Raw genomic sequence first — 9,852 nt, forward strand, 5'->3', positions numbered from 1 at the left:
TAAAGGAAGAGAAACAAACAGAACTTAAATTGGAGCTCATGCCACGTCTGCAAATCAGGCCTGCTGACAGAACAGACAGCAGGAGAAGAAACGTCCACATGATTATTTGGTCCAAGTCATATAACAAAGCTGCAGTGACACATGAATCAAAACTGAAAGTGGTACCAAGAATATTACACAGTAAGCTTCTCCAGAGCTCTCCTATTTCTCACTGAGAGTCTCCTGACCTTTCGGGATGGTTTCTTTGAGGGAATTTCTTTGACCAAGTGAAAACAGACATACAACAATCTAAGAAGTGTTTTAAAAGGGTAACTGATCTAACTGCAACTAATTCAATTACGAGATACACCCTGAAAGCAGGACACAAAGGTCTGATCACCAGAGTTGCCTCTCAAGTGGAAAATCAATGAGACATGAGTCACAAGGGATAAAATGACAGTGACTGGCCTGCCTTTACCTTCAGAACCCAAAAGACAGGCAAAACATCCTCTCTATATCCAGAATTCTGATCGAAGGAAAAAATAACCCTCCATGTAGTAACAGTGAATTTCCAATAAAACTGCTTCTGGGCTGGAATTAACCAGAGATATTTTCAGATCATGAGAGATGTAACTGAAATTCATCTGTATTAAGAAGAAATCTATTACCTGTACTGTTGGTGTGGGTGAGGCTTTTGTTTGTTTGTTTTTTGAGGTGCAGTCAGAACAACAACAAAGGACTGCCTATCAAGATCTTAACAGCAACAAATCTGTTTCTGTGTACTTGTATAATCTGAATGGTCTTGACAGCAAATTGTACTCCATAAAGGCAATCCATTTATGAGAATGGAGGATTCTCAACAATTTGCAAAATTCACTTTGGTTCAACAGTTCAGACCTCCAAAATACATGTCAAAAAATCTGAAAAAGACAGACTTCACTTTGGGATAGGAGAGGTGCAGGAAGTTTTATTTGCACTAGGACATCATACAAGGAGTGAACGTTTCTCACTGTCCTATTCAGCACTGGCTGTCAGGTAACAGATATGTGAAGAACCTTTTTCATCTGAAGTATTTTAGGAATCCTCTTAACAAAGGATCACTGAATTCTCATGATCCAGAAAAATTCTCACCTGACCTCACTTAAGAGAAATTATGTAACTCCACTTCATTCTGTCAGAAACCACTTCCCTATAGATGGATTTAAAACTATCCACGCACATATGAAAAGTAATTGCACTATAGCAGCCTCTACAATAACACTGTGAATAAAGATTTTTTTCAGTCTTTCTACCTTTTTCAGAATGCGCTGAATATGGCAGAATTTCCAGAAAACTGATGCAATAAACATCATGCTTCTGCTGAAAATAAAACACTAGTTAAAAAAACAAAAACAAAAAACCAAACCAAAACAAAACAAAAAAACCCAAAAACAAACAAACAGACACCCAAAAAACTCCACAACGACAAACAAAAAAAAAACAACCCCCAAAACATAAGCTATACCGGCCTCTCCTTTTGCCTATTTTCCCAAGGCTAAATAGATAAACAGACCTGAACCAAACAAAATCAGAAACGTTGACTAGTGAGAAGACCTGAGAACATCTAGTTAGCTTTTTCTTTTCTGAAGCCTAGCTTATAAGGAAATCCCCAATGAACAGTGCTGGCAGCATAGCAAGGCACAGAAATACTGTTCAGATCTTTTCAAGCAGCAATTAGACAGATTAGTTAACAACAAAAGCAATGCAACCATGTATCCTTAACCAGTAAAACTTGCTGCGAGTTACACTCTGACTTTTAGAGACAGGGACATAGAAAGCACAAGTAAATAAAAGAAGGTAATGGGTAGAAAAGACGTACTAACATGTTCTGATTTTAAAATTATTAGTAAGGTACAATTTTTGAAGTTGCCAATTTTTTTTTACCTTGGAAATAGGAAAATAACCTGAGGCAAACAAACCACAGCATCTGTTGAAATGTCAACAGCTTTCTACTCCAAATCTTTAATCAGCCACCACCTCTACACCACTCCAGTCAACTCTGCAGGACGTGCTGCTCCAGACTCCAGGTTAAAGCAGCCTCTTCCAGGCAACGGCACCTCAGCTCCAGTCCTCAGGTGGAGCTCAGGGAACAGGTCCATCTGCCTCTGCCTAACACTTAAGCCCTTGTCCCCTGACTACACGAGATACCATGATCCCTTTGTAACAGGCTACAAAAAGGCCTCTGTACTGCAGTCATACATAGAAGGAAAATCCCTGGAAGACTTAAAATACTCGAGAAAGGGAACAAATTCCTTTTCTAACATCAATCTAATATGGGGAACAGTGTTTACATTCTTCTTTTATTGACTTCCAGGTGTATATAAGCAAACACAACACCAGGATCTAAACCCAGCGCCCTGTTAGTTACCAAAGCTTTGTTTCTCAATGGTTTAGTCACAATTTCCCAACAATTATAACAAAGATAATGCTGACAGCCTGTGCAGTCAAAGTACACAGTAAGTTTAATCCACATAACTGGTGAGATGGAAAAATGTACTAAAAGCCTAATTACCATTAGGCTATAATAGACTGAAAGCATCATTTTATGTTAATCCTCTACACTTTTTTTAAATTGTTGGGAATGTGACATTTGTTTCACTTTAACCCTTTCCAGAGCACAGACATTTGTGACACAAAGGCTATCCTTCACTTGCCCTTAACCCTGAGGCAGCTTTGTCAAATTTCAAAAATCAGAAATGCTTGAACAAGGTCACATGGCATGTAGGCAGTTGATTTTGAATAGAAAGAAATGCAGAATAAGGCATTAAACTAAATTTAGTTCAAAAAGTTCTATTAAAATTTTCAGTACTTTTAACTCTAAAAGTTTTAAATCATTTATGTCAAGGTTAGCTCTTCCCGTTTAATCAAGTATTTTTAAATCCCCCAAAAGAGTCCCAAAGGAGAAATTTTGTCTAAAACTGGTTTATGTAATAGACAGGATACAATTCTGTTCAAGCTTATTTATACTGCTATTACATAGCAATGGGCATGAAAGACTGAAATCTATTCCTATTACATGGAACACAAACCGTTAAATTGTAATTAAATTTTAATTAAATTACAATATATTTATATAACAAACACTTCAGGAACCTTATGGCTTTATCAGTGGTGACTAACCCACAACATACATGCCTCAGATATTAACTGTAACCTCAGCTTTACAGAGGTGAAATTGCATGGTGTGCTCTGTTTTAGAGCCTGCATTGCACCTCACTCCCTGGCTCATTAGAATTTATCTTCTGAGCTTTGCTTCTCTTGAATGAAGTCTTCTGAAAGACTTGGACTCTAGCTCAGTTTCTTTCTTTTGGATCACAAAAACCACCTAAAGGGAAGTCAAAGATATTAAATCTACAATGAAGGCTCTATTAAAGTTATTGTCTATATGACATTACAGATGGCTTTAAAAATACTTTATAAAAACCCTGTAATGAATATATTTGGTAGAATTTTTTTTACTAAATCTTACAACTGTTACATCACTAATTTTTTTCTCCACCATGTTGTTTTGTTGTTTTACTTTTAAACCATGACCAGTAATACTACAAAAATAAAAAAATTAGGAGAGATCTAATGCTAAAATGTCATCTTACTTGCTATGCCAAGGGCAGAAAACTACACCTCAATCTCCTCTAAAAGGAGCTTATTTAGCCTTTTCTAGACACTTTCAGCAATAGATATCCCGTTACTTCCCTCAGATATACAACCCTGTGATTATCTATCCTGGATAGATAATCTTTCCTGGAGCTGGAAAGTTTTTCCAGACATCAAAATCTCTTTTTGTGCTCTTTAGGACTATTATTTTGTATCCCACCTAGAGAGAACAGTTTCTGACACTGTTTTCTGTTACAAACTTTACCATATTTGAAGCCTATTATTATGTCTCCCCATCTCTGCTAAAGAGTAAACAAGAACAATTCTTTCAGTCCTTCCTTAAAGGTCATTATTGCAACTCTCCTCTAAAAACTCTCAGCTGGTGCAAGTCTGTTTGAAGCAGGGTAACAAGAACAGAGACTCTGCATTAATCCTGGCCTTACACTGAGCACTGCAGTGCAACTTCCAACCATCCTGTTCATAAACGCCAGAGAGACTCATGGTTTTTCACAGAATTCTCACCACTCCACTGTGCTCATTTTGTGATACAGCTTCTTATTTACAGAACTGTTGCCCAGCCAAGTGTTTCTCAAATTTATTCTTTCCAGTCAAAGCTACTGTTTTGTGTTTCTCTTTACTGAATTGCATCCCATACAGTTCAGGTCATTCATCCAGTTTGCCCAAGACTATTCCACAAGGATGCTTGTATTCCCTCCCAGATTTGTCCTGTCAGGCAATTAGTAAATCTGCTTTGTTCTATCACCCAGGCCACAGAACGAAAAAATAAAGAGGAATAAATTCAGAAAATACAACTGCACAAGACACACCCATGCATTCAACCTGAAATGCTCTTAAAGCATTTATTAAATAAGTAATTAAGCAGCATGGCAAAACTTCTCTGACAGTATCTATCTTTGGTGTTTCTAGATTCCTTGGCTGGAGATAACATTCCTAACTTCAACACTACTGCACAGAGTGAGTATGTTTCAAACACAAACATACACAAGAGGTTCTGTCACTCTCCTCCCTCTTTAATTCATTTCTGTGTGGCATAGTAACCCAGTTGCATAGCTCCTACAATTTGCAATTCGGGCTATATCCCTGTTTTTCCTTCCTAAAGTAGTGATACTTCAATTCACACAAAAAACCCTGCACCACTAGCTCTGAAAAATTCAGCTCCCATGTATACACGTATGCTAATAAAACTAAAACATCAGCAAAAAGCAGGATGTTATAATTTATGCACCACCAGGTGAACTCTCAGGAACACTCCTTTCCTCTCTGACTTCCAAATTTTTGAACTGAAATGTTTTAAATGAAGTTAGAATCATCCTTTTTAGGCAAAAAAACCCAGCTACTTCTCATGACAAGAGATAATTAAAATCCCACTTCTCTGCTACTAAGATATGAAGGTGAGCTTTTACACTTCTTACTGATACTTTGTCAGCATGTGTGCACACCCAATCAAAACAAATATTTGTGCTTAAATACTGTATTTAAATTTGAACTACTAAATACATCTTTAAAATCTTGGACAATCAAACTGTCTATCTTGCCAACATTCATTTTCCTATGTCATGTTCATATGTCCTATGATGAGGTTCAGAAGACCAGAAAAACTGGAGAGAAGCTAATAGCAACCTAAAACAAGGTTTTGATTCTCCTACAAGGAGAATCAACTCTTTCAGAAGCAACAAGAGACAAAGCAGACAGCTGTATGCAAAGCAAAAATAGTGAAATTCAGTTTCAGGTAAGACTTTATGGCGTGGGTGATGGAGCTGCTGAAATGAGCAACACAAGGAGGAACTCTGCCATCAGAGGGAATGATCCCACTGTGCTTCCAAAGGGCACAGGAGTGGATTCACTGAGCTTTATGTATTTCTACGTTTAACTGAATTCATTATAAGCATCAAAACACTGAAGTAACTTCAAAGAACAGTTATTGTAAGTTAAACTACTAAGCTTTTGCAAGGAAAACACAACCAATTGCCTGTATAAGGAAAAGTCATTAAATGCAAACTGTTAACAAATACTCAAATTTTCAACATATACCATGTAAGTTACCAAGCTACTACACTACAAACCCCAAGTATTTTGATTACAAAGCTGCACTTCCAAAGAGAATCTTTTTAAAGGTCTTTTTGTTTGAAACACGAGTGTCCAATAAGAACACACCATTTCATGTTCAGCTCTTTACTTCTGAAGTGTCTTTTAGAGTTACTCAAACAGAAGGAAGTTCTCAGAAAACTGGACCTACCATGATGGTTCCTCTACAACCACAGCAGTTTTTACAAACCATATTTACAGTGTTCTTAGAACTGGAACAATATACCCTTAAGTGTTAAAGTTTACCAGGAGTAAATTCTTAGCAGCAGCAGCTTGACTTCCAGTGAAGAACACTTAATTTGGAAACTAAAAAAAACCCAAAAAACCCACCTTACTACATAAGTGAGAAAGTTTCTCAATTTCTGCAACTTCACTCCCGCCTACAGAAGTGGCAGAATTTTTCTTCCTCAAGGTTTTTAAGGACAAGGTCTATGAATATCTGTCTGGAATAATCCAAGCAGTTTTAAATCAGTCTGAGAGAAAGGGAACAATAGGTTCTACAGTACTGTATTTCTAGAACAGTGAGTACAATTTATATATATGGATGCAAGTGCCAAATATTTGATGAATAAATTCTCTCTTGCAAATCTGGTTCCTTATGACCAGAGAGACCTGTATCAGCAGTTCCCACACACTTTGGGAAAACCAAAACAAAGCAAACTTTAATAGATTAGCCCTAGAGATCTTGAAGAGGAGTTTGGAAATGTGAAAGGTATTTTAAAAGAAGAATAAAAAGAAAATAAAAAACTAAGCAAGAAAAAAAGCACAACTGGAAGCAGGGTAGACTGCAAAGACTTCACTTTCAGCTTCCCCAGTACTTTTAGGAACATTAAGAAACACATTTCTTATTTCTCTGATGGTAAGAAAGCAGAATACAAGTCTTTGCACTTTGTATCAACCACACAACTACTACTGACCAGAAGTCAACCTAAGTACCTAAAATGATCTGGAAGAACCAGACACTGACAAATGGACCAAAAAAACCCCCAACCAGCCAACCAACAAAACCCCACAAGAACGTCAAGTCTCCTGGAAACACTGGGAGTGTAAATCCTCCATTCTGTATGAGACTATGGACAGCATATCTCACTGTGTAATCTCACTACACAAGTATGTTAGAAACACTGATAAACATCAGAGCAGTCACATGCTGTTCAGCTGTAGAACAAAAGCTCTTATTAGGACACATTCCCAAATTCTGTGAAATAAAGATCTAGTTATTTTTGCACATTAACTCCATAATAACACCAAGCCAAAGAATCTTATTTGCTATTTCTCTTTTTCCAGAAATGTTAAAAATTATGAGACAAGACATATAATTGAGCTCCATCACTAAACACCTCAATAACTAAGCTATTTAAAATAGCCTCTCACTTTGTAATTATACACTTGGAGTATGCAAGGCAAAGGAAAAATCATTTCAGTTAACAATGGTACAACTGAGAATTGCCACAACTACCTATGACAGACTAAACAACCAAAACCATAAATTATCAGCAGTATTTCAGTGTAAGGTCATTCACTGCTGCTCCTTACTGACACACACGGTTGCACTGCATAACACTCCTTCACAAAAAGCCTTTGAATTCAAACCTGTAAATTCAAGGCATAGAATTTTTTTTATGGAATAAACATGACAGTGCTGGAAAAAGCCTGAAACCAAAGTTAAGTTCTTAATGACTTGCTAGAAGTCACATGTCAAGCTGACTCAACTGCTAAGCCCTTCTAAGGTAATGGGAAATTTATTCAGTTGAGTGACAATTTTCACCTGATAGTTATTTTTTTAAACATTTTCCCACATACTCTTTAAAGAGATTAATTTTTCTCCCCTGCTGTTTAACACACATCGTGGGTTTTTTTCCCTTACACTTTTTTCCACTTCTGATTAAGCAATTATTACTACTATTAATCCAAAAGACTGTACAGTAAGATTAAAAGATGCTTGAGAACAAACCACAACAGTACCTTGTCAACTTCTTTTCCAGAAAGCTACACTTGCTTACGTAAAGAATCATTTTTCTAATCCCAAACCTACCAGTCCCTACTAGATGACCAGTCCTTAGAGCAGCTAGGATGGGAAGCTAGTATCTAACCACAGGTTAGAAATACACCCGAAAAGCATGCTCTCAAAAGGCTGCACAAGTCAGTATTTGATGTAAAATACAGGGTACACGTAGAGCTTCACTTTAAAACCTCAGTAAACAATCGCTACATAGTGATTAGTACAGCATAATGACAATATCAATGGAAAACATGCAAATATATGTTCAACCATGGAAAAATTATTAGTTTTTAAAATAATAACTGGAAACATATCTACAAAATATAACCTAGAACGTCAAAGCCTCAAGAACATACTCCTTTATAAAAATTTAGTCTCTGTTATGTGTTAGCCTAGAACCACATTAGTAAAATACTCCAAGACTGCAAAAACCGCCAACGTTACTGGATAATAGCAAGGACAGAACACAAAACACCATGAGGAAGAAGAACCATATGCTCTCCCTTAAAAGAGACCAGGATTAGGAGACAAAGGGAATATTGCTCAGCTGGGACACTTGGATACGACTGGAATAATTTTTCTAAATACAAGAGAAAACAGAACTGTATGTTACAAGTTTGCGATGCGACGGGAAGATATCTCATAGCCTCCATCGAGAGCAGACTTGGGATGTTAAACAGCTCTCTTTTGGACCCCTGCATCCCTAACCATCAGCGCCGCCGTCCCTGCGGGGCAGGCGCCGCTCGGGCAGCACAGCACAAACCCGGCAGAGAGCAGCAGCCCCGGGCCAGGGGTGCAGGGCAGGCCGAGCCAGCGGGACACCGCCGGGGGCCGCGGGGTGGCCGAGGAAGGGCCCGGGAGCTCCGGGTGTGAACACGGGCCGGCAGCCACGAGCGCCGCACGGCCGGGGCAGCGCCGGGAACCCGGGGACACCCGGAGCGGGGGTGGCACAGCGGGGACAACCTGAGGGGCTCTGCGGGGCATCGGCGCCCGGCGGGCCCCGGGCGCACGGGCGGGGGCGGAGCGGCGCGGGGGAAGCGGCGGGACGGGGAGAGCCCGAGGCGGGGGAGGGAAGGGGGGGAGCGGCCGCGGGGGAGGCACGGGGTGATGTGAGGTGAGGCGGGGCAGGACCGGGGCGGGGGATTGGGGGGGGGGGAGGCGGCGGCGCGGAGCCAGCGGCGCTCCCCGGGGCGCGCGCCCCGCCCGCTCCCGAGCGCCCGTTCCCCGGCGGGAGGGGCGGCGGGTCCCGGTCCCGCCCCCGGCCCGGTACCATTACCCAGCGCGCCCAGCGCCGCCGCCATCCCGCACCCGGCCCTCTCCCGCGGGGGCCGCGCGACCTCGCGAGACTTCCCGCCGTCCTTCCCCGCCCGCCCCCTGCCCCCGCCTCCCGCGGCCCGGCCCGCGCGCGCGCACAGTGCCCGCGCGCGGCTCAGACACAACATGGCGGCCGCGGCGCCGCGCACGTGCCCCGGACCCGCCGCGCCGAGCGCGCGCACACGTAAAGCCAGGGAGAGGCGGGGCCGCCGCGCACGCGCGGGAGGCGCCACCGCGGGCCAGCTGATTCGAACGGGGCGCGCGAGCCGCCGCCTCCTCCCCGCACGCGCTGGTCACGTGGGGGCTTCCCCCGCTCGCTCCCTCCTCCTCCTTCCCCCTCCCCGCGCGGGTTCCGAACTCGGCACCGCCCGGGCCCCCCCCAGCCCCTTTCCCCCGGGGCCGGGCCGGGCCCTCACCTGGCTCCCGCTCCTCGGCGCGGCCGGGCCGCGCACCCCCGCGCGCCGCTCGCTCCCTCCGTGCCGCCCGCACCAGGCGGCGGCTCCGCACAGCGCCTGCTCCCCTCAGCGCGGCGGCGGCTCCTTCCGCTTCCTTCCCCTCCCCCCCGCGCTGCGGCGGGACCCGCTCCCTGCAGCTCCCTCTGCCGGCGGAGCGCGGCGGCGGCGCGGGGCCGGGAGCGCGGCGCGGCCGGGCAGGTGTCTGGCGGGGCGCCCTGAGGGACGGGGCCAGCTCCGCCCGCGCGGGCGGCAGCAGCGGGAGCGGGCGGCTCTGCGCGGCCCGGCCGAGGCGCCGGAAGCGCGGGAACGCTCCAGGGCTGCTGTGCCGGGAACGGGAACGGGGAGAGCGGCTCGGGGGCAGCG

General features: G+C 43.5%; 1 protein-coding gene across 2 annotated transcripts in view; it reads right to left on the bottom strand.

The window, feature by feature from the left end:
* ZZZ3 (zinc finger ZZ-type containing 3) overlaps nt 1-9,594 on the bottom strand; it is a 56,595-nt gene extending 47,001 nt beyond the window's left edge. For both annotated transcript variants that reach the window (XM_066325078.1, XM_066325077.1), the window contains exon 1: nt 9,451-9,594. The gene's annotated coding sequence lies outside the window, so the exon portion shown is untranslated. The remainder of the gene's footprint in view (nt 1-9,450) is intronic.
* Between the last annotated feature and the right edge of the window lie 258 nt (nt 9,595-9,852).

Source organism: Sylvia atricapilla, chromosome 9 (genome assembly GCF_009819655.1).
Source record: "Sylvia atricapilla isolate bSylAtr1 chromosome 9, bSylAtr1.pri, whole genome shotgun sequence".
NCBI lineage: Eukaryota > Metazoa > Chordata > Aves > Passeriformes > Sylviidae > Sylvia > Sylvia atricapilla.